The 26385-nt window shown below is 39.6% G+C and overlaps 1 protein-coding gene and 1 long non-coding RNA gene across 4 annotated transcripts in view; one reads left to right on the forward strand and one right to left on the reverse strand.

The window, feature by feature from the left end:
• The window catches only part of ncam2a (neural cell adhesion molecule 2a), a 442781-nt gene that overhangs the window by 216008 nt on the left and 200388 nt on the right, over positions 1–26385 (forward strand). The gene's annotated exons all lie outside the window — the stretch shown is intronic.
• On the reverse strand, positions 7359–11210 carry LOC145424399 (uncharacterized). 2 transcript variants are annotated; one of them, XR_013905464.1, is made up of 5 exons: positions 10913–11210; positions 10433–10468; positions 9913–10065; positions 9462–9549; positions 7359–8875 (listed from the first exon to the last, which is right to left on the reverse strand). It is a non-coding gene; the product is annotated as an uncharacterized LOC145424399 (long non-coding RNA). The 2 variants fall into 2 exon arrangements; XR_013905463.1 differs by lacking the exon at positions 10913–11210 and having other exon boundaries at positions 7447–8875; positions 10433–10900.

Raw genomic sequence — 26385 nt, forward strand, 5'->3', positions numbered from 1 at the left:
AGAGAATGAGGACAGAGGAGCTTCTTCCCCCAGGCTATTCGGGCCCTGAACCAGGTGTAGGACTGGACTCTCCCAAACACGTCACTATAAGACTGGACTCTCACACACGTCACCACACGCACCACCACACATTTCCTATAATCCTATAATTCCTATAATTTATAATCCTTATCTTTATAATCTCTTCTGCTATTTGCACATTCTTTACTGTAAATTCCTAAATTGATTTGTAAATTTTTGTAGTAAACTGTAAATTGTAAATATTGTAAAACTTTTCTTCTGTCATTTAATGGTCGGGCATTGTACAGCTACAAGCATTTCACCTCCATGTCATACTGTGTATGGTTGTGTGTGTGTGTGTGTGACAAATAAAATTTGAATTTGAATTTGAATTTGAAAAGATGGCTGTAGGAAGGGAAATAGGAGAAGAGGCTGAGGTAAAAGAAATTACGTAAGAAGTGGACTCAAAATCAGCGGTACAACAGTGAATGTCTACAGCCATCTGTCGAAGACTGTAGAGGTTCTGTTATGGTTTGAGGGTACATTTCAGGGAGAGGTGTTGGGGAACCTCTCAGAATTAATTTAATTATGAATGTGGGAAAGTATCATCAAATTATAATCCACCATGCAAAACCATCTGGAAGCATTTTTGATCAAGACAATGATCTGAAACGCACCGCCAATGCAATAAAAGCATACCTGGAGAGAAAACACGCAGTGAAACACTATGAGTCATGGATTGGACTCCCCAGTGTCCAGACTTTGACATTATTGTAGATCATGTTGACAGAGAACAGAACAAAAGACAGAAACATCCAAAAAGAGCTTTGAATACCCTTCAAGAAGCCTGGAGAACTATTTCTGAAGACTACTTAAGAAATTACTAGAAAGCTGCCTAAGACAGTTGAGGTTTTTTTTCAGAATCAGAATCAGAATGGGTTTATTGCCAGATGTTGAGGTTTACAACATTAGGAAATTGCTGCGGTGCTTCAGTTTTGTTGAAGAATAAAAGTTGTCATAGCTAATATTGACTTTCAAGCTCATTAGCCTCCTAAGAACCGAACTCTTTCTTGGCATGCATTTGGAATTTCTCTTTGCCATTTGGGCCGATTGTGACCTGATGAATGTATAAACAAAGAAGTATGTGATTTTTTTTTTTTTACCTGATTTTTGTTTCTGAGAAAAATGAGATCCATATATGAGGACATTCACTTTAAATTTCAATAGAACAGTGACAGTAAAACGTCCTCGTAAGTGGCTATCAGGCCCTTGTTGAGCAAAATTTCGTATTTTGGTCTAGCCAAACCAAAATGTGATGTCCACATATGTGGACGCCAGGTCCTAGGAGGTTAGAATTGTAAAAACTTAGTTTTTTTTCCTGAATTGCTATGTGTGTTAAAAAAAAACCCCCACTATATCTACCGTATTTCCCGGACTATAAAGCGCACCTGAATATTAGCTGCACAAGCTAAAATCAGGGGAAAATCCTGTTTTGTACATACATTAGCCGCACCTGACCAAAAGCCGCAGGTGTTTCAATGTTGACTTATCATATGTAAGAGAATATGCACAAAAGGAATTGTCAGGAAAGAGATGGCTGTATGGAGACACACCCCTTTTATTAATATTTTGAAAAACAAGTTATGGGTACATATAGAGCTGGGCGATATGAGATTTTTTCATATCACGATATGTTTTTTTCATTTCAGGCGATAACGATATCTATCACGATATAAGCCAAATAACTATATTTGTAAGATTTAAATGTGCCGTTGCTCACAAGTAAAATGTGAAATAATCAGCAGCTTGTTTTTATTTAAATATTTATTTCCCATAATAAGTTCAACAGGGTAGATGTACTTAAGGAACATGAGACTTTTTCAGATAAATAAAGGCAAATATTACAAACTACACAAAAGGCAGCCGCTAAAGCGTTTAAGTTTCAAAATAGAACAAACAAAACAGACTACTAAATTGTCAATTCCACTTAGAAACAAAATATTAATTCTAAAAATAAATCTTAGTTTGTTTTACAGAAGAACAGACAAAATTGACTAACTTTTGTCAATATCAAATAAACTGAGAACTAAAAGGAAATTCTCAATCTCTCCTTGTTGTATAGCTTAGCTTTTCAAACAGTTTTAAGAGTTACTTTAGTCTGACAAAAGCCGAATGACGAGACTGAGGCTACGTCCACACGTACACGGGTATTTTTGAAAACGGAGATTTTCCGTTTCCGTTTTAAAAAATAATCCCGTCCACACATAAAGGCAGAAATGAAGGAAAACGCTGCTATGAACATGCCAAAGCAGCAGGTGGCGCTAGATTTCTAACCATGCAGAAATGTTGGCCAATCAGAAGTCTAGAAGCCTCGGTGGGAAAAAGTAAACAAAGCTGGGGCATAGAAGCAGAACCGAGTCGTACTGTATGTGTGGAGGGACAGTAACTGTGTGTATATGTAAGCATTTAAACACTGCAGAGAGTAGAATTAACAGTAACAGTATTGTAGAAATTCATTTCACCGAAACAATAACGTGGCGCAGTTTATTGTATTTCCAGACTTGCTTTCGGCACAATTTACAGTGCACGCTACTCTGTTTTTTGTCAGACTTGAAATAGCCGAAATACCTTCACACTACGGAACTTCTATGGCTCTTCCGTTCGACAATCTCTCCGGCGTTGGAACCATCATCTGTTTTCTCTTCGGTCACGCTCGGTTGATTTTTCTAGTCGGCACACTCATTTCCTCCATTACGCGCTGGCTCCATTACCCGCTGGCTGCTTCCCAAACAAACACATGTGCGGCTTGGCACTTGTGCTGTACGTAACAAGTCACGCGACGTGACGCTGCGGCTGTGATTGGTTCGGCTCTGCGCTACTTAATTTGGATTGGCTGACCTTTTTTTTTTTTTTTTTTTTTTTAAAGGGGACAAGAGCGGCGAAGTCTATCGCGATAGTTTAATTTCTCTATCGAGTAAAAGTTATATCGCGATACATATCGTTATCGTTCTATCGCCCAGCTCTAGGTACATATTTGCATAACTTTTTAGGTATATGTATAAGTAGCGGTAATTACAAGTACGAAACATGTACTGTGCTTCATAAATGAGTAACAAATGTAGTACATAACAATAACCTACAGCACACCAGAAAAATAGATTCGGACTACCTTTTAGGCTCAGGTGCAGTGACACGGCTTTAACAAGAAGAAAATTCAGTCATTCACCACCATCTTCCAGCGCACTAAAACCACCAAAGTTCTCTTCTCCAGTGTCGGATACGAACAGGCTCAGGATGGTTACGTCATCCACTCTCAGCTTCTTTCATTCGTTGTCACTTACAAAACCAAAGAAATCCTCGTTGTCAGTGTCAGAGTCGAACACCCTCTGAAGGGCCGTGGCAGTGTCCTCCTCTCCATCATGCAGCAGTCCAGCCCTTCGAAATCCGTTGGTGATCATGGATGTTTTCACACTTTTCCACGCTGTCAGATTCCACCGGTGGAGTTGAGCATAACTTGCTTTTCGCAAGTTTATCGCCACTCGTCATCCACGACTCCCGCTGAACGCGTAGCGTTAATTTGAAGTTTGTTTTTCGCGCTACTTGTACAGCACTATGTTGCCTGGCGGATGGACACGTGACCAACATACCACTCTTGAACCCCGATACTGTGTGTCTGATCACATGCCCTTCCGCCAGGCAACGTAGTGCCGTACAACAGCGGAACAAACAAAACAAATCGTCTTACGATATGACAAACATCATGGACAATACATAGAAAAGCCGCACCTGACTAAAAGCCGCAGGGTTCAAAGCTTGTGCAAAAAGTAGCGGCTTATAGCCCGACAATTACAGTAGTTCCTATTTTCCTAGAGAAAAAAATGAGGGGTTGCTCAAGACGTTTCCACAGTATTGTAGATACAGGACTGTGTTGTAGGTGCAATGATTGCTACAGTGAATGTTCAGTTTAGATGAGAGTAAGAGTTAGCAATAAAGAATTTTACCATATAAAAAAGTCAAAACCTAGGCAGAAACCACTTAATATGGAATGCTTAAGCAGTTTTATCCTTTCAGCGTGGGGTTTTAGCATTATGCTTTTTCTGTTTCATTCCAATTCTCATTGCATCTTTTCTGCACATACCCATCCAAATTCTGATTGAGTTTAGGACTGGTTTTGTTTTGGGGGGGTTTTCGTCTTATTCTTATTTATTTGATAGATATTCAGACAAGTGTATTGTGTATAGCTTATATATGACTGAATGAATAACGTCTGCATGAGCTTAGGGTGAGCACTGCAAAGGCTTCAGCAGAGGCTGAATTGGTGCAGCATGCAAATCAAGAATGTTATTTGGTCTCTGAAAAGTAATGCAATATACATCTCTCAAAGGTTATTCATATCTATTAGGTCACATTTTGTCATGACACCAGTTGAGCCCTATTCCATAACCACCACTTTAAAATTGATCTAAAAAACCTAAATCTCCATCTTTTGATTTGACTCAGGGAATAAAATTCCTCTGAAAGGTTTCTATAACATTCACACTTTTATCAAAATTACATCTGCTGTAAGAGTATGAATAAATGTTTAAATATTGAGATAAGCACTGGGCTGGGAGAGAATAATTTTCACCCTCTGTGAAGCAAATGCTGAAATGAGAAAGGTTTCATGCTCCTACTGACAATGCTAACATGCTAATGTCTGTCAAGTGTAATGTTGGTCATTTGGCATGCTAATATTGCTAATTAGCAAACATTTAATAACTGACTGATATATTAATGAGGCTGATATATCAGATAATATTAGCTATTTGTTGATATATCGGTATTTGCATTTTTACAGCCAATAAAGGAAAACGATAAAAGTAAAGAAGAAAGAGTAGAAACACCCTTCAGGCATGTCACAAGTGCTGATGTTGCATAGTTTGTCCATCAGAGGGCACTCTGCAACTTACATGCTGGCAAAACGTGTTTTAAAATGCCACAAAATAACAACCAGCTGATCTCCAAGCACAACCAGTAAATGCAGGAGAGATGTCTCTTGGCTGTGCTATGTCTCGTTTAAATGCCACATTATGCCACCAGAAGAAGTGGGTGGGGAAAAGGAGGTCTGGATTTCCCTGTATAGAGTGCTGCCCCCATGACCCAGACTCAGATAAGTGTGAGAAAAAAATTGATAGATTGATGAATGGATGGATGTTGAAGAAATTGCATTACTTTACATTAAGGTGGCATTAAATAAAAAGCCTGGGAATCTCTACATTTATTATAATTCATCCTAAAAGGGATTACTGCCAATTCTCATTGCATCTATCCAGTAATTCTCTGGACATTTTCACTCAGAAACACTGATGCTAAACTCAAGCTGGTGCTAAAGGAAAAGAAAAAACCTCTATTATGTGGAAACCATGACAAGCAAATCAACAATGCCTTTTTTAGAGGCTTGCCAGTGACAACAAAGATCCATGCATGCAACTGCATGTTATGTTGCAACTGTTATTTTTAGCTACAATGTAAAAGAGGTGTTCATTACAGGCTCCTTCTCCAGCATGTGTGGCTATCTAGCTAAGGTGTTTTTATTTTCACTTTGAGTTTTTCTCAAAGGCTTGAGAGGCTTCTATTTTTTTATGAGGCTTCGATTTTTCTGTGCAATGATGTGATGTGACGAATAGGACTGTCAGATATATAAAAATATGCTAAATTAATTTATCACGGGATGATAAAGGGATGTGGCTGTGCTTGTGTTCGCACTTGTGCGAATGCTGTAGGTGGCAAGAACATTCTTTCACTGCGTTTCATCAGTCTGAGTTGTCACAAAGCAGCTGAAAATGCTCATTTGGCTCACTTTCAGAGGGTGAAACTCATTTAGTTTACCCTAAAGATTGGCTGATATGTTGACAGATTAATGAAACAGAAGTAAGTGAGGGAGCATCGGTTGGTGTTTAGGCTTGAAGCTGCAATTGAAATGGCACAGAATCTTAAGATTCCAGTGTGACTGTCCTTTGTCCACCAACGTCTCTATTCTCAACCGTATTGATCACCTGGTCAGAGGGTTTTGAAATCATACTCACGAGGACCAGTGAGCATTCAAGAGCGCTGAGATGATTATCACTTATATTGGCTTGGCACTTCCACTGGACAGCTGAGGTAATTAACAGGAGAGAGGTAGGAACATCGATAGCTGACTGCCTCTATTAATGCATTACCTAAGATGTTATTACTATGCCGAAAAGGGATGTTAGTCTTTGCCATGCTGCACATATTTTACTCAATGATGTTGTTCACCTGCAGTTGTAGTCATTTTCTTTTTCAACTAGTATTCCAGTTGCACACAATTTAAGCCTGGTTGCAAATTTTCTTATCTACGTTATTAAATTAAGTTTGCTAATGGCCATGTCATCAGAGGTTTACCTTACTTTATTTTGAATAAAGATTTCCTAACATCATTTTTAGCAATTTATTTATTTTCATCTATTTATTATTTATTTTTATTTATTTATTTATTTTCAGCAGGGACGATTTATCCCATATGTGGAAAAATCTTTTGGTACAAGAGTTGTTAAATAATAATGATGATAATGATAATGATAATAATATCTGAGAGATGATTCTCTGCCATATATTGTATTGCAAGGATAGCAGCATGTGGTACCAACGATTTCCTGTATCTATCCTTGTGGCAGTGGAGCTGAATACTTTTGTGAAGGGGAAGTGCTCCGTTGACGTCCAGTAAGTGCTGCAAAGGATGGTCAGGATTATCCATAATGGGTAATTATGATGGCTTCACAAGTGTCCAGTTTACACCTAATTAAAGAGACAGACTTCCTGATCAAGTTTCTTCAGTCTGTTGGTGTGTCACCAGCTACTGATCCTGCCCTCCCAGCAGACCACAGCAAATTACATTGCACTCACTACAACTGAGCGATAGAAAATCTATATAATTTTGCTGTACACATTGAAGGATCTCAGCCTCCTTAGTAAGCAGAGACTCCTCATCCCCTTCTTATATACAGCCTCTTTGTTGGTCTTCCAGTTGAGCCTGCTGTTGCTGTGGCTGTTGATCACCATCTCTTCGGTCTTACTCACATTCAAGGGCATATGATTTCTCCTGTACCACTCCACTGCTACTGCTCATCACTAATACAGCCAACCACTGCTGACTACAAATTGAATATAAGATGCACAAGGTGAACAGGAATGGAGACAGCACAGTCGCCTGGGAGAGACTGTATTGCACGTCACTAAATCAAAACGACCACTGCCCAGTCTCACATACTGTGGCATGTTTGTCAGTTATCAAATGAGGTGGTGGACGTGTTTACTGACAATACCTGTAGCATCTTTGCAGAAGCAGCTACACTGAAAAAAATATGTTGTTGGATTTACTTAATTCAATGGTGGACATTTGTTGCACACAGATGTTTTGCTTTGGCAGCAACTTAAACAATTGAGTTAAATTAACACAATTTATTCATGTTCAATAAACCTGTGCAATTTGTGTTGATAAAATGTGACTTAAACATGTTTTGATGAAGTAATTTGAGCTCTTGAAATATTTTAATCCTTCACAATTTTCTCACTTTATCCCAACACCATTCAATAACTTTTACCCAATACTACTTGGTCACTTAAATGCTACATGTTATCTTCAAATTACATTTTGCTATTATATTCTAGCATCAAATACACAATTTTCAAATGGAGGCCTTATAACAGATTGTATTGTTCTCTTCCAAGATGGTTGCTGGCATCCACCAGTAACCTTTCAAAACAAAATGTCTAATTTCACTGCATTGACAGTAGGTAAAGAATTAAACTGACATTACTCCTCCACTGAATCTACATAAATCAACAGTTAAATAATGTCAGTTCTTCCGTGTTCTCTGGAATCAATCACAGCAAAGAAATTAGACTGTTTCTTTTGAAAAATGTTGGGAAAGAACAAATCAAAACATTCTATTTAAGGCCTCTGACGTCAAGATTCAGTTAAACAACAATTATAACTAAACAATTTGAGGTAATGTTAGTTTCCATTAACATTAAATTAGGTTACTGAATTGGCAAACACCTTCCTATTAACATTACCCATTTTACCCCAATAACTAAAGAAATTAGCACTTGCAGGTCAAAACCTTTATTCAAGAGATGCAAAAATAACATTGATACAGTGACTGTCAAAAATTACAGCACTGATCATACTGTGACATCTTGGTTCAAAACAGCACACTTAGAAATATTCAACGTTCTTTACTTCAACTGAATGAAACTGAAAATAACATTTCACACGACCCATATGGGATATTTAGACTGCATAACTGTTCATGCTACATCTCTTCACTAGTAAAAGAAAGAAAAAATACAAAGAGAAATTTAAAAATGCTGCCAAAATGCTGTACAGAGCAAAAGGAAAAACAAACAACAACAACAAAAACGGCTCGTCCTCATGGCAGTTGCAGTGTATATAAAAATGAACCCTGCGATCTGTTCAATTGAGCTTCAAAAATGCAGCAGAACAAGTGTGAGATTTAAATGTCCTCTCACCTAGAGCTGATCAGCTTGCATGCATAACAGTGAGCTTCGTTGCAGGAGCAGTTTTGTCTTAGTTGTGAGTTTTTCTTGAGAGCTGAGTTGCATCCAACTCCATTACCACCCTTTGAATCACCTCAAAAGTGTAGCAGAGTTGTGATGGGTAACTCATATTGAAGGAATAAAAAAGGTCCATACAGCATGGCTACTGCAAAGGTCACGTTATCCAGATCTTGAAGAACTACTATACCCTCGATGATGATGCCAACATCAGAAAAGTCATTGCCTGGTGCATCCTCTGGAGACAGATGTTCATTGTGGTTTTCTCAATCTGTGCAGTGGCCTCAGTCAAGTCCTGGTTAAACACAAAACATTTCTTTAAGATTCCTTTTTAAACTCATCTCTTTTGAATCTACCAGTTCTAATGTTAGAGTAATTTAAACCAATGCAAGCAACATAGTAAATAGCTATAGCCAAAGAGTTGCCTGCCATGCTGCCATTCATGGTCTAACAGAGTTTCTAAGACAGAGTGAAAAACATAATAATTTCAAATGCTTTACATTAGTTTTTGTTAGAAAGACACCGGCCCATCAGAAATCCAGGTTATGTCACTCAGAAGATGTTAGAATTTAGACTTTCAGCCCCACAATTTGGTTAGCTGTTGGTCTTCTTTTTTTTTTTTTCAAACAAAAGCTAAATATTGGGGGGATTTTCCTTTGTTCACTAGAATGACAAATTTAAAGTTTTTTCACACTGATGTGACCCCTAATATAGGGGGGTGGGGCCTCAAGGGGGGGCGGCCGAGTTCACTACCAGGCCTCATGTGAACTTCAAATTATTAAAGAGGACTACTGTTCCTAACCAGTCCAATGAGGATCAAGTGGATAACTAAATGCATTTTTAAAAGTTGCAAAGCCACAATCTACTCATAAAACACTCACCATGAACTCCTGCACCAAGATGTTGCAATTGTCTTTCACACAGATGCGGAGCACTTTGATGAGACTCCCTTTGAGCATTAATGTCATCCTAAAGTATTATAACAAAGAAAACAGAGATTTGTGAACTTTTCAGTAGCACAGAAGAAAATGATCCCAGACAAAAACTTAAACCAGTCAACATGCAACACCAGCATCTACAAAGAAATATCAAAAGTTCCTGTTTGACATCAACTTTATGGATATATAGTTTCCAGAACATTTATTTTTTTTTAAAAAGATAAATTTTTCTCAGTGGGCCAGTAAATGCATAACGAAAATTATGGCATCCTTTCGGTGGAATCAGTACTCACGGGTAATAGTTGACTGTTTCAATGGATGCAGCATAAAAATCTTTTACTGACCTAATGCAATACATATACACTTTGTAGTTAAAGAATTTTAAAGTTCTTACTGTCATCATGGCAGCTACATCCTTTAGCTTTGTGCCCTGTTCCCCCGATCACTTTGCAAACACTTTCAGCAGACTGTCAGAGAGAAACTCAGCTCCGTCAGAAACCTTGACTGTAAAGGCATGGTTGGGATGCACTGGAATGCTGCATTTCATCTAAAATGACATAAAATTATTTTGAAATAACAGCAGGCACTGTGCTTGGTTAATCAGCAATGTTTTGTTGAATAAAAACTGTGTTTCCAGATCTTATGGGATTAAAAAAATCCAAAGATGTTTGTTTCTGATTTGCAACCCAAGAACCCACAAGTTACAACCTCATTTTAGTTCAAGTGTGCATTAATGTGAGTCCAGTAATCACCTTTCTGACAATACATACAGGTTAAACCTATGGCAGATTTTGGATTTCTCAGTTGTATTAATAGGGTGGTCTATTTGAGTATGCATGCACCTAATAACTATAAAAAATCTATTATAATTAAGTTACAGAAACCTTAAGCGAAAATAGAATATACTTTCTTACCATAACACCTTGAACCCACAATCCATCAGCTGACTCCTGGTGAAATGCAGAATAGAGGTCATCTCTCAATGTGCAGCAAAAAAAACCCAAAAACAAACGGACAGCAGGTGAGGGCAGGAGGGGTAGGGATGTAAGCTAGCATAATGCCACTGATGATATTAGCTTAAGCTGTTCAATGTCCAAAATCTCACTAACACCACGGTGCAGTAAATACACAATGTAACTGAAGAGTCAGTTGGCAAATCTATTCACACAGAAAACCAAATTATGTTGAGAGTGCCTCGTAATTAGGTTTAATGTGATATTACGGCTCTTGTGCCAAAGACAAATTCAAATGAAAAAGCGCCAATTCTTTGACAACAGATAAAACAGCAAATCAGCTAACGGCTCTTTTTTAGCATGTTACATGGCGGCACTCTAGACGTTTAACTACATTTGGCTGAAATATGGTAAACATTAATTCAAAAAATCAAGACATACCAAAAAACGTAGAGTTGGCTGCTCGACTTGACTGAGATGGATGCATTTTTTTAAACCACGATCCAAAGCCCGCGAGATGAAATCACGCGTGGTTTCACGAGATTTAACGTTGCTATCTTATTGACTTACTTCACCTGAACATGATATGAACAATTTAATACACCCTTTCTGCATATCATGTAGTTTTTACACTATATAGTTACATTTATCTTTAAAACATGAGGCAATTGTGTTAAATACATGCAAGATGCTTACATAAATCCAAGAGATGGCCAGTCCCTTTTTTTCAGTGTACTGAATCATGTTAGAAATGGCTAAATCAAACCAGTGGAGTCCTTACTATTAAAATGGGAATACGTTTCTTTTTGGTATGGAGATGACTGCTCCCAGATTTGATCTTGAAGCAAACTGCAGAGGGTCAAGAGATGTTTTCACCTTTGGCCTTACTTGGACCAAGACTCTCTGTCATCCAACTGATGAGTGGGAAAATGAGAAGGGAATTTCTCCTGTTGGCACAGGAATGACCACTTAATCGTGACTAGAACATTAAACTGCATTATTGGAATGCATTTCCAATTCAGCGTTTACCTGAGGGGTCGTTAAATGTTACAGCTTTAATTAGACTAGCATGCTATACGTGGGCTGTAACAGCTTCACACAGGAAATTATCATAGATGGGTAGTTTGCATATCATTAAAAACACATAAAAGCTATTTGCCAGTCACCATTTGCCAATCTGTATTTATGTACATGCAACACCAAACATGTTATTAAAAAGTGGGTAAAGACCCACTAAGATTAGCTAACACAAAGGTCGGCTAATATACTACTAGCTAGTAGTTTAGCTACAGAGAAGAAGTGGTCATTTTGTTTCTCCACTGTCTTACAATCTTCCTGATGTGTGTCTGGTTACATTTACAATATCTTCAGCTTCCCATGCCTCTTCTGTAACATGATGAGAGCTAAACAACAGTAGCAGCAGTAGGTTTCAAGGATTCCACAAACACATTACACCCTGAGCTTCACATTCTTGTGAAGCTAAAAGTAAATGTGTATGTGTTGCCAAAAGTTTTATAAAGCAGTGTTGCTGTAACACAAAAACATGCTGAGCTTCCAGATGTAATCCAAGTCTCACAGGTTAGAGAAAAAATTCCTTTCTAACTCCAAGTGACCAACAGCAGCTCTGGCATCATCACAAAACTTCCACTTTCAGTCAGAAAGGGATCATTCCTTAATCCTCAGCCATCAGAAATGCCATCGATTGCCTGTAAAGTTTGATTTTGATTTTTTTCTCCATCTCCCCCTCTCTTTCTTTTTCGCTCTCCTTCTACATCCCAGCTGTGATGGCCGAAGGCTGTCAGGAGCTGCGAGGATCTGAGCTGTTGCCAGCATACATGCACATCAAAGTGCACCATCTGTCCTGTCTCCACTTGGCCATGCAGGACAGACAATAAACACAAAATAATTATTCAACAGAGTAATTACACAACAAGTAGGACTATTAAGCAAAATAGACCTATGTTACGTTCCCCTGGGGGGTCTAGGCGGGGAGGGGGAAGTAACAAAAGTGGCCGGGTCAGAAAAAGGAGTCAAGAGGCGAAACAGTTAAATAAAACAGTTTTATTGAAGTAATTAAACTAAAAGAGACGGACAAGCCGCTATCACCATAAAAGTAACACAAACAAAACTCAGGCGTTGGTCAGTAATGCAAAATGTCAAAAGGAAAACACAGCTCACTAGCTGAAAACCACAAAACACAGCTCACTAGCCGGAAACACCGCAAAACACTCAGCTCACTAGCTGTACCCACACAAATGGCACTCTGGCCCAGAGCTCACCCTGCTCTGGGCTTAAATACCTTTAATTGCTGATGGGAGTCAGCTGTACAGGAGGGTAAGGTGGCACCTCAGGCAGAAGAGGTGGTGGGACACGCCCACACAGGCACCTTCAGGAGGAGGCCCAGCTAGGGCCGTAACAACCTAAAATATTAGTTTGAGTGTTTAGCTTCATGGTCTAAAGCATCTAGCTTCTGCCTTTTCATTCATGTCTTTCTTTTTTATTTACTCTCAAATGATCTCACTTCAAATAATTTCGCCATATCCTGCTAAATAGATATTGAGACTTTGAAAATTATTCTGAAAGATTGAAATTAAGTCACTAGAACCTATATTTGAGTGAGAAAGCTCACTTTGGTAAGCCGCTTTACCACTCTGGTAAGGTGGAGAGTTCATGCTGTAGAGAACTGCTAAATATTCCATTATGCTCAGTATTTGGTTTTATCAGGTTGTCAGAAATACAGTGAGAGGAGCTTGAAGAGGACACTGATAGCAGTCATGCTAGTACAGAAATAAAAGTTATATGCTCTTGTCAGAAACTAGTGTTTACGCAGCCACGTAGTACTGTACAGCATGTGCAAGATTAGACTTGTGAAGTGCTCTAGTATAACAGCATAGTGGGGAACAGTGTGTTTCAAGTACTGTAATACCGAAATTGAATAAATTAGAATTCGTGATTTGTGTTTGGATTCAGTGCAAAATGGCCTCTCAGGCTCTCAGGAGTCAGTGCTGCATATATAGTTAGGTCCATAGTTTGTTGGACAAAGAGATCATTTCTGTAGGTTTGCTTCTCTACACCACCATAGTGGATCATATAGTTAAGACAAGACTGAAGCACAAACTTTCAGTTTTAATTCAAAAGGTTTCTTTTCTTTTTTCTTTTTCTGGTTTGCTTTAACAGTTTAGAAGTTACAGGCATTTTTACAGCTAGTCCCTCATTTTCTCAGGCTCAAAATTAAATATAAGGTTCATTTTTAAAACTTGGATGAAAATCCTTTGCAGTGGGTGACCTGACATCTACATCCCATGACACCACCAAGTGCTGCGTTTCCTCCCTTGAGATGCTCAGCAAGCACTTTCAGTTTCTGCTTGTTTGTGGGCCTGTGCATACAGTTGTCTAAAATAACTAAAAAGCATTCACTGTTGGGTTGGCTCAGGTACGTGACTTGGCAATTGAAGAATATGCCACTCATTTGCAGGACAGTGGCAGCTCTTTTAGGTGTTTTGGCAAAAAGTCTAAGCTAGTCTTCCTGTTGTTTTCATCTCGTTGTAAACCATTTCCATTGGTGGAGGTGACTAATTGTAGACTTAGACAGTGACATACCTACCTCCTTGAGTGTTCTTGACTTGAAATAATTCTTTCTTTATCCACTTTAGTCGTCTTCTGGGCTCTTTTGGTATTGCTGAGCTAGCCAATCCATTTCTTCTTTTTTAAGCATATGCCAGATTTTGTTTATGTTTTTATTTCTCTGATTGGTTTGCTTTGGTTGTTGCACTCACATCTCTTTGGGCCTCATATTTAAAATAACAATTAAAAGCTATGGAACTTCAGATACTTTGTCTGCTTCATTTGTCATGAAATAAAAAGACAATAGGCCTTACCTGGCCATGAAACTGCTTGTCAGTCAAAGTCAAATTAAGCTGGGTACTCCAGCTTTCTCCCGTAGTCCAAAGACATGCAGTTAGCGGGGTTAGGTTAATTGGTTATTGGTGTGAATGTGAGTGTGAATGGTTGTCTGTCTCTAGTTGTTAGCCCTGCAACAGACTGGTGACCTGTCCAGGGTGTACCCTGCCTCTCGCCCTATAATAGCTGGAATTGGCTCAAGCCACCCTGGGACCCTAACAAGGATAAGTGGAAGAGAATGGATGGACCAGATAAAGCTAAAATTCTCCACTCCATTCACATTTTAATGATTCAAATTAAAATCCACTAAGGTTGTATCTATATACAACCTTAGTGGATTTTAATTTGAATCACTTGACAAAACTATAAAAGTCGTATATTTGTCCAACAAATTAAGGATCTACCTCTTGACACCAATTTGGTCCCAATACTAATTTTAAATGATATATATACTCAGGTATGAAAGAAATCAGAAGGAAAAACATAAATTCTCTGGAAGGTATGTGTTCAGATATGTACATTCAGGTATGCAGCAAGCTAAGCAGGCAGTCCACATCAGAGTATATATAAGAGAGTTCTGGAACTCTTACCAAGAGAACTAAAAGGAGTAATCTCAGTTCAGTTCAGTTCATTTTTATTTCAGACATATACATTCACCAACATTTCATAACATATTTCCATGTACTTGTTTGAAAAGGAGTAGGCAGAAATATATACTTATTTAGCCCTACCCCCTCAGGTTTATCTGCCTGAGTAATTCAAAATAATGAACAGGTCAGAGATATAATTAGAGTTAGGTCTTGTAGAGCTGTTAAATCAATACAGTACAGCATCTTAATAAATTGTTCAACTTTACAGGCAACTGAGAAGCACAAGGCAAATGGAAAAACACTCAAATGATGCATAGAGTCTTCTGCTATTGATTTTGTTCTGAAGCAAATTTATGTGCTTTTACTGCCATTTACTGTATAAACACTTTTTTCTACCTGCTTCACTGTTTTATTAGAAATGAAGAGTCATTTTATTTCAGACATCCAGACAGCTGCTGAAACTCAGAAACAAGATGAAAGTACTTTGTGTTTAAAGGATCATGTCAGCAGGACTAGAAAATGGCATCATGTTTTAAAGAACAGGATAATTGCTATACACAGATTACTGGTAGGTTTGTTACTAATAAGGACGGATGCTGAAACCTTGATGTTCGCACAGTTGAACTTATAGAAATGAAGATATCAAAGGATCAGGGTTCACGAAGCAATCAATATTTGAACAAAAGAAGAACCAAGGAGTTTGCAGACTTTATAGGGATTACTTCAGAGAAACAGTTTTCTCTTGTTTTCTTATACTGGAAATCTTGCAGCTTTGTACTTCCCCATATCTGTTTGCCTCTTCTGCAAAATGTAAAATATGCCTTTACTTATCCAAAGTGATAGGTGATTTAGATGTACATGAACTTTTGAGTCAAAACAACGGAAGAAGAAGATGAAGAAAAGATCATAGAAGCAATCTATGTACATGTAAACAACGTGGTATTGGTATACCCGAATATTGTGGTGATCAGTAGCATAATTATCTCTTAGTCAGAGATTTGATCATTGCCAGATCAACATCGTTGTAGGTTTGTGGTCATTTTTTTCCACAACCTAAAACACAAGAGGATTTGTTAGCATGTGCAAGGTTTCTAGATTAGTACAATCTTAGAGTATAGAGTGGTGTTTTGGGGCATTTGCCCGGTGGGCTGATGGTGATTTTTCATTTTTATGGGCCGATGGGTGTTTTTTTGTTTTTTGGGTGTTTTTTTTGTAACTGTATAAACAATGAAAGCTGGTGGATTGGCCAGATGCTGGCCAATGTGTAAAAATAACTCAGTTGTTTTGTGGTGGTTTCTATGGCGGAGCTTCCACAGAGACCAGCAGGTGGATGAGGGAAAGGAGAGGCAGGAGGAGGAGAGGCCCAAGGCGGCCGCCGGTCTGAGTGTCAGGTGAACTGAACTTCAGGTAAGAAGTTATGACCTGCAGTCTATCTGGGTCAGATATAAACCAAGTTTAAGGGTAGTTTATTTTCGCTGTGCTGACTTTTTACAGTCAGTTACAATAACTCGTACTGCGTACTAGCTAGCATGACGGAGTTTCCATACAGCTGGGCGGGTGCTATGATGTTGCTTGCCAACCGTCCCGTAAAAAACGGAATCGTCTCGTCCATCCATCCATCCATCCATCCATCCATCTTCATCCGCTTGAATCGCTACCTTATCGTGGTGGAGGGGTTTGTGTGTCCCAGGGATCCCAGGGGCTATGTTGTCTGGGGACTTTTGCCCCCTGGTAGGGTCTCCCATGGCAAACTGGTCCTGGGTGAGGGACCAGACAAAGAGCGATTCAGAAGACCCCCATGAAAAGAATATCGAGGGAACAGTTTACCCTGCCCGGGATAGGGTTACCGGGGCCCCGCCCTGGAGCCAGGCCCGGGGAGGGTGCCCGAGGGCGAGCGTCTGGTGGCCGGGCCTTAGTCCATGGGGCCCGGCCGGGCACAGCCCGAAGAGGAGACATGGGCCCATCCTCCCGCAGGCCCACCACCCGCAGGAGGCGCCATAGGGGTCGGGTGCATTGTGAGCCGGGTGGCGGCCAGGAGCGGAGGCCCTGGCGGACCGACCCCCGGCTGCCAAGACTGGCAATAGGGAATCGTCTCGTATTCAGAGAAAATATTACGCGTTTCATATTGAGCTGAAAAGGAACAGTTTGTCCCGTTCTTCAGCTACAATGGAAAAAGATACAAAGCTGGAGTTATTCTGCGTCTTTACGCTGTCAGCTGCCTCTTCTTCTCTCATTCTCTCTCTCCTGTTGCTACCTCAATAATGAAACTGATCAATGATCAGCTGACCGGCTTTTCTCTCTTGTTTGTTTATCTCCTACTTTGCGCCAGAAAGAGGAAACCAGCGGATGTCACGTTAAACAACAGCAGCACGTTTAAGCTTGATCAGCTGTTGTTAGAAGTTATTTAATATTACTTTCTAGTATCAGCTGATGTTTGCTGGAGCCACAGCTGTATTCAGCTCCAAAACACAGACTTAACAATGTGGTGTGTGCTGTATAGTGCAGCGAGGAATGCCCAGACCTCTACATTGGAGAGACCAAACAGCCACTTCACAAGCGTATGGCACAACATAGAAGAGCCACCTCCACAGGACAAGACTCAGCAGTCCATCTGCATCTTAAGGATAAAGGTCACTCTTTCGATGATGCCAATGTTCACATTTTGGACAGAGAGGACAGATGGTTTGAAAGAGGAGTGAAAGAAGCCATCTATGTCCACTGTGAGCGACCATCTTTGAACAGAGGTGGTGGTTTAGGACACCAACTCTCTGCCATCTATAATCCAGTTTTGAGATCCCTCCCCAGACACCTTAACGCCCACTCACATCCTGGGCCATCTGACCTCAGGAATTCGCATGATAAGGTGGGGCCAGGTTTCACAATGAACTCACCCGAAACTCTGGCTGATTGGGACCCACACCCAGTTTCACACCTTGGCTCAGGCGATTAGAGGATCATCAGGGGGTCCTTTTGTCCCTCTGTGGGGGGTCACTCCCACTAGGTTTAAATCTGGGACTCTCCACCATTTGACCTTAGAACTGAAGAAGCTTCTCGGATGAGAGGTGAAACGTCTTCAAGCAACTTAAAGAAGTCCAGACGCTTTTCTTTGCAAGCTCCTTTGACGATGGAGGATCAGGTTTACCTTTTAGGTGACGTGAATGAGTTGAAGGGAAGTTATGAACTGTTTCTGAGAAATAACACCAGGATGCTTTTCTAAGTAGCTGACAGCTGGTAACTGTGCAGGGGCGGGTCTAGCAAAGTGTTGCCAGGGGGGCCAGGTAGGGCATTAACAGGGAAAGGAGGGGACAAAGAAATACTTTTCTTTCTTATTCTCATTTTTCAAATTCAATTCAAATTCAAATTTTATTTGTCACACACACACAACCATACACAGTATGACATGGGGGTGAAATGCTTGTAGCTGTACAATGCCCGACCATTAAATGACAGAAGAAAGGTTTTACAATATTTACAATTTACAGGTTACTACAAAATTTACAAATTAACTTAGGAATTTACAGTAAAGAATGTGCAAATAGCAGAAGAGATTATAAAGATTATAAAGATTATAAATTATAGGAATTATAGGATTATAGGAAATGTGTGGTGGTGCGTGTGGTGACGTGTGTGAGAGTCCAGTCTTATAGTGACGTGTTTGGGAGAGTCCAGTCCTACACCTGGTTCAGGCCCCGAATAGCCTGGGGGAAGAAGCTCCTCCTCATTCTCTCTGTTTTGGCCTTAAGGGAGCGGAAGCGCTTCCCAGACCTCAACAGTGAGAAGAGTCCATTGTTGGGATGGGAGAGGTCCATCATAATCTTCCTAGCTTTGGACTTGCACCGCTTGGTGTAGATGGACAGCAGGTCAGGGAGCTCTGATTGAATGATGCGTTCGGCTGAGCGCACCACTCTTTGCAGATCTCGTCTGTCCTGCTTGGTGCTGTTCCCAAACCAGGTGCAGATGTTTGCTGTCAGGACGCTCTCGATGGTGCAGGAGTAGAAGTTCTTGAGCACCTTCAGTGACAGATGCATCATTTAAAATGTCTCGCTTTTAATAAGTAATTATCTGAATCTTACAACCAAAGTTTTTATCTGATATAAAATCTATAGACATCATACATGTACCAGCAAGACAGTGTACATCACTGTCACAACAACATTCATTTTCATTCAAAGGCTTTATGGCTTTTCATATAATACCTGGTGGGCTGGTCTCTAGTCAAAATGCCCGGGCCGTTTTTTTGTCCCAGTCCAGCCCTGGTGTGGGATGTAGTATTTTTCTCAAGAAAGCCAGTCTTGTAAACTATCAAAGTTCATGGGCTAATAGCGGTAGCAGAAATTGTGTATTTTGACAAGTTATTAGAAACATCAATTGGTTAACTAGCTAAAGCTAATAAACTGGCAACAAATTGAGAATGTTATTTTTCTGACTTTATCTTAAAACAAGGTTTCAGTGATACTGAAATTATTAAGAACTGTGAAATAGCAAATGAACTTTGTGTGTAAAGTTGACAGATTAGTAAAGGATAACCTACATGGTCTGTGGCTAAAGTTAATTTTTGCCTCATCCACAAAAACTAAATGGTTAAGCTTTTAAGTGTAAATATAAAAGTACATCTAGAGTTAGATCATCTTCTCTAAAGGCAGTCCAGCAAAGTGAGACTTTTAATCCCTGCTCTCTGTCCTATCATTTTCTCTTTAACAAGAGGAGATGGCCAGAACATGTTGAGTCATTCATCAACCTGATTTCCCTCAGCAATAGTACAGTCATGTATTTTTGCAGAGGCAGTCTCTGCAATATTCTCTCCCTTTATTTTACTGAGGAGCTCGATGTTGTGAATGGAAAAACAACCACGCTTTGGTTTTATTGATTTATATTATTTTCTGTTTGTTTGCACCAGCAAAAGCACCCTTTCATTATCGGTGCAATAAGCGCCATCTCTAAATCCATTTGTCTCCGAGCTGAGCTTATTAAGACTCCACACCTTGACAAGAGCCAAAAAAGAAGCCACACTGAAGCCTGCCATTCGTTTTTGTTGAGTAACCATCATTTTTTTACATTTCCTTTTTTCCATGGGGATTTGGTAGAGAGCATTTAGCCTTACATCAAAGTTTTATGGTAGCTCTTGGGGGGGTCTGTGCTGTACTGCAGTCCCCATGCCGTCCATTAGCAACCGGCAGAACATGCTTGACCTGATCCAGTCCTTGCCTTCATGTCTTTTGCCATTTTCATAGTCACGCAGAAGAAATCACAGTTCTCTGCAGCTGGGTTGCTGTGGCATAGTGTGATGCTTCAGAGCAGGTCAAGTGGCAATACACAAAACTAGTGCTGCACTTCTTTCTCATTCCTCAGAATAAGAAGGAAGTACAGGCTTTGGTCTCTACGGGCAGGACCAAAGCCTGCAGAACTCAGCTTAGCCACATTATAGCAGAGATGCGAGACAGGAACATGTGATAGATAGCATTAATGATCACTGCATTTAGGTGAGCCCCTCTGCACTCATTTTAAATGCTCTCTGACTTGCGTGGCTTATTGGTACACGTAATGGAATTTATTAGTGATATTTATTAGATCAGTGCTTTAACTACTATTACAAGCCAAAATGACTCTTGTTAGAAATATCTGTAGGGTTGCATGGATGCATTTTTCATATCTGAAGATTAATGACTGCTTATTCTTATATGTCAAATTTTCTGAAAGCGTGGGAAAATTTATGCTTGTAATTCTCTTAAAATGTAACCCCCACCCACCCCCAAAAGGTGGAAATTGTGGCCACCTTATATATATATATATATATATATATATATATATATGTATATATATATATATATATGTATATATATATATACATATATATATATATATATATATACATATATACATACATACATACAGGGAGTGCAGAATTATTAGGCAAGTTGTATTTTTGAGGAATAATTTTATTATTGAACAACAACCATGTTCTCAATGAACCCAAAAAACTCATTAATATCAAAGCTGAAGGTTTTTGGAAGTAGTTTTTAGTTTGTTTTTAGTTTTAGCTATTTTAGGGGGATATCTGTGTGTGCAGGTGACTATTACTGGGCATAATTATTAGGCAACTTAACAAAAAACAAATATATACCCATTTCAATTATTTATTTTTACCAGTGAAACCAATATAACATCTCCACAGTCACAAATATACATTTCTGACATTCAAAACCAAAACAAAAACAAATCAGCGACCAATATAGCCACCTTTCTTCGCAAGGACACTCAAAAGCCTGCCATCCATGGATTCTGTCAGTGTTTTGATCTGTTCACCATCAACATTGCGTGCAGCAGCAACCACAGCCTCCCAGACACTGTTCAGAGAGGTGTACTGTGTTCCCTCCTTGTAAATCTCACATTTGATGATGGACCACAGGTTCTCAATGGGGTTCAGATCAGGTGAACAAGGTGGCCATGTCATTAGTTTTTCTTCTTTTATACCCTTTCTTGCCAGCCACGCTGTGGAGTACTTGGACGCGTGTGATGGAGCATTGTCCTGCATGAAAATCACGTTTTTCTTGAAGGATGCAGACTTCTTCCTGTACCACTGCTTGAAGAAGGTGTCTTCCAGAAACTGGCAGTAGGACTGGGAGTTGAGCTTGACTCCATCCTCAACCCGAAAAGGCCCCACAAGCTCATCTTTGATGATACCAGCCCAAACCAGTACTCCACCTCCACCTTGCTGGCGTTTGAGTCAGACTGGAGCTCTCTGCCCTTTACCAATCCAGCCACGGGCCCATCCATCTGGCCCATCAAGACTCACTCTCATTTCATCAGTCCATAAAACCTTAGAAAAATCAGTCTTGAGATATTTCTTGGCCCAGTCTTGACGTTTCAGCTTGTGTGTCTTGTTCAGTGGTGGTCGTCTTTCAGCCTTTCTTACCTTGGCCATGTCTCTGAGTATTGCACACCTTGTGCTTTTGGGCACTCCAGTGATGTTGCAGCTCTGAAATATGGCCAAACTGGTGGCAAGTGGCATCTTGGCAGCTGCACGCTTGACTTTTCTCAGTTCATGGGCAGTTATTTTGCGCCTTGGTTTTTCCACAGGCTTCTTGCGACCCCGTTGACTATTTTGAATGAAACGCTTGATTGTTTGATGATCACGCTTCAGAAGCTTTGCAATCTTGAGACTGCTGCATATATATATATATATATATATATATATATAGGGAGAGAGAGAGAGAGAGAAAGATAGTTAGATGGATAGATAAATACATTGATCAGTGTCACCAGTGCAAGGTATTAATATTTCTCGTGAGAAAAAATCGTGAAATGAATAAAAAAATATATCAGATGCTACAACTCAGTTAACTCTGGTGAATAAAGAAATCTGCTTATCTGGCCTCTGAGGCCTCTGAGCTTTTCTACTATCCAGAGTACACAACATCCCACTCATTCATTCCTTTGCTTTTTCACTTTTGCTTCGACTTTCTTGTCTCTTTTATTGATGTTTGACAAGAGTTTTTACTTTCCTTTCATCTCAGCAGTTAGCCCTCCCTTTACCCTTCTTGGCTTTGTTTCTCCTCTCGCTTCTAGCTGCCCTTCTGTCTCGCTTTCCTTTGGCTCTCGCAGGCTCTCGTGTCTTTAACAAGCCAATAAGGGACAACTCGACAAACATTCCATCACATTAGCATGGGGGACTGGGGCTAGGGATTGTGTTAAGCTCAGCATTAGCCAGCCTGCCACTGCTTCAATTACGTTTGCTCAGCACTAGCTACTGCTAATGGCTAGCTCCGTGCCACATATTCCTCCAAAGAAGAAGGGCATGGGAGCCAAGTTTCAAATGGAAGATGCCACAGATGATTGTGAGGCTGAGCAACAGGACACGCACAATGAGTTGCTCGCTATTTAGTCAGAGAAGTTGGTCTGTTTGACAAAAAGCATAAAGTGATGGCATAACAAAAACTTAATTTGGGGATTCGTCCTCATGTTTTTTGTAGAAATTTCGCTAGAAATAAAGGAATAGCTGTTTTTTAAGGCGGAAAAAGCCATTCAGAGTTTAATATCTCATCTCTTGTTATCTTTGGAGACTATATCACTATATCAGTCCTGAGCTATATTTCCAGGATTGTTTCCTACGCGTTTCTGGGACAAACAGGCATTGTTTGGGCAATGGGAAAAAACAGCACCAAATGCAATGCATCAGCTCAGCAATCAGGTATTGTTATTCCCATAGCTCCTTTACCTCACTACCCCTTATTTCTGCCTGTTTTTGTCTCTTTCTCAAATCTTTCTCTCTCTGTGTTCCTGGCTGCTGCAGATAGTTATCCCTGTGGGTGGGGTAATCGCTGAGATATCATCTCCCTCGCTGTTACATCTGCTCTCTTTTCGCTGGACAATAAACACATGTAGCTGCCACACGAATCCCTACTGCATGACCCAACCTCTGTTTCTCCCCGCTCTTGCTATGGAAATTCTTCTCTCATTTTGTTTGTTTATGTAAAAATCTGTGGTATTTTTAAAAAAAGGAGATTTTAACTCTTGGTGAACTCTGGGTGGGTAGTAAGGCATTTCATTTGGGAATGTAAATGATGCACCGTGTAATGCATTTTTCTTGTGTCTGTCTATGCCAAGCTTGCAATTGTTTTTAAACTAAACTAGGTCATCTATAGAGCAGATAAACTGTACACGAAATCCAGCAAATCTTTTTTCATGAGGGAGAACCACCACATGAAATACAGACAAAATAAAGTTAAACATGCGTATTGATCTCTTTTCTTTCCCCTCAGCCCCCAACACACTGCAGCAGATGCTCACTCTCCCTCAGCCTGCTTCTTTTAGAGCTTACTTCCTATTAAAAGGCAGTTTCACCAAATGCCTGCTCATAAGAAAGTCATTAGGGTTTTTGTCTATACTTTTGTAAGTGTACATTAAGTTCACTGAAATGATTGTTACGTTGCTTTGGAACTATACAGATATATATCTATATATATATATATATATATATATATATATACTTATTATGGCAAACTTGTTATCAGTCAGTGGCCTGTAATATCAGGTCAATCCAGGGTTGTATTTGTGAGCATCTAATAATGTGACTAATGGTTTCCAGCATCCACTGAGAGAAAACATTTGGCTCTTTAGCTTCTATTTGCTTCAGGAAATGTGCTGTTAATACTGTAGATTATTAGAATTCCCATTGGTTTGGAGGACCCCAGCTGTCTTCCTGGTTCTCAAGGATCATCTGTTGAGGAATGTCAGTTTAGTAGTCACTCTCTACTTTGATGCGAAAAACTGAAGGTACTACTGTAACAATAGGAGTTAAGAATAGTGTTGGCTGACAGCAAAATACACATGTCCACATGTCATTTTGCAGCCCATTGATTAACTCTAAAGCGATGCTATATGAGCATATCACTTATGTTGGACAGGTCTTTAGGGTACTATTTTCAAAAGAGAAGAAAAAACATGCAGCAACTTCCATATTCAGTTACTTTTTGATGCACCTTGTTATGCAGCTGCGTGGATCACATGAAAGACAGCGAGCAATTTGCGAGATTTTCTTTTATGCTAGCGTAGATGAATGTAGGTTAATTAAAGGTTAACTCACAAAAGTTGCTAAACTCTGTTGTGGTCCTGTCTGTGTTGTTTGGGATGATTTTTTTGACAGTATATGAGCTTAGCTGAGCACTGTTAGGAAGGAAAAAACAAGGAGGAAATAGCAGTTTGTCCCAGGTTAATTAAAAGATGATCTTGTCTTCAACATCTGGCTGTGAAGTTGTCAAATTCAATGTGAAGAGAGAAGTCAACGAATTGCCCGAGGGAGATTTCCAACAGAGCGAGTGAGATGAAAAATAACATCTCACTGGTGCGTTGGTTTCAAAATGGAAGATGCCACAGATGATTGTGAGGCTGAGCAACAGGACACGCACAATGAGTTGCTCGCTATTTAGTCAGAGAAGTTGGTCTGTTTGACAAAAAGCATAAAGTGATGGCATAACAAAAACTTAATTTGGGGATTCGTCCTCATGTTTTTTGTAGAAATTTCGCTAGAAATAAAGGAATAGCTGTTTTTTAAGGCGGAAAAAGCCATTCAGAGTTTAATATCTCATCTCTTGTTATCTTTGGAGACTATATCACTATATCAGTCCTGAGCTATATTTCCAGGATTGTTTCCTACGCGTTTCTGGGACAAACAGGCATTGTTTGGGCAATGGGAAAAAACAGCACCAAATGCAATGCATCAGCTCAGCAATCAGGTATTGTTATTCCCATAGCTCCTTTACCTCACTACCCCTTATTTCTGCCTGTTTTTGTCTCTTTCTCAAATCTTTCTCTCTCTGTGTTCCTGGCTGCTGCAGATAGTTATCCCTGTGGGTGGGGTAATCGCTGAGATATCATCTCCCTCGCTGTTACATCTGCTCTCTTTTCGCTGGACAATAAACACATGTAGCTGCCACACGAATCCCTACTGCATGACCCAACCTCTGTTTCTCCCCGCTCTTGCTATGGAAATTCTTCTCTCATTTTGTTTGTTTATGTAAAAATCTGTGGTATTTTTAAAAAAAGGAGATTTTAACTCTTGGTGAACTCTGGGTGGGTAGTAAGGCATTTCATTTGGGAATGTAAATGATGCACCGTGTAATGCATTTTTCTTGTGTCTGTCTATGCCAAGCTTGCAATTGTTTTTAAACTAAACTAGGTCATCTATAGAGCAGATAAACTGTACACGAAATCCAGCAAATCTTTTTTCATGAGGGAGAACCACCACATGAAATACAGACAAAATAAAGTTAAACATGCGTATTGATCTCTTTTCTTTCCCCTCAGCCCCCAACACACTGCAGCAGATGCTCACTCTCCCTCAGCCTGCTTCTTTTAGAGCTTACTTCCTATTAAAAGGCAGTTTCACCAAATGCCTGCTCATAAGAAAGTCATTAGGGTTTTTGTCTATACTTTTGTAAGTGTACATTAAGTTCACTGAAATGATTGTTACGTTGCTTTGGAACTATACAGATATATATCTATATATATATATATATATATATATATATATACTTATTATGGCAAACTTGTTATCAGTCAGTGGCCTGTAATATCAGGTCAATCCAGGGTTGTATTTGTGAGCATCTAATAATGTGACTAATGGTTTCCAGCATCCACTGAGAGAAAACATTTGGCTCTTTAGCTTCTATTTGCTTCAGGAAATGTGCTGTTAATACTGTAGATTATTAGAATTCCCATTGGTTTGGAGGACCCCAGCTGTCTTCCTGGTTCTCAAGGATCATCTGTTGAGGAATGTCAGTTTAGTAGTCACTCTCTACTTTGATGCGAAAAACTGAAGGTACTACTGTAACAATAGGAGTTAAGAATAGTGTTGGCTGACAGCAAAATACACATGTCCACATGTCATTTTGCAGCCCATTGATTAACTCTAAAGCGATGCTATAT

This window comes from Astatotilapia calliptera, chromosome 23 (assembly GCF_964374335.1).
Source record: "Astatotilapia calliptera chromosome 23, fAstCal68.1, whole genome shotgun sequence".
NCBI lineage: Eukaryota > Metazoa > Chordata > Actinopteri > Cichliformes > Cichlidae > Astatotilapia > Astatotilapia calliptera.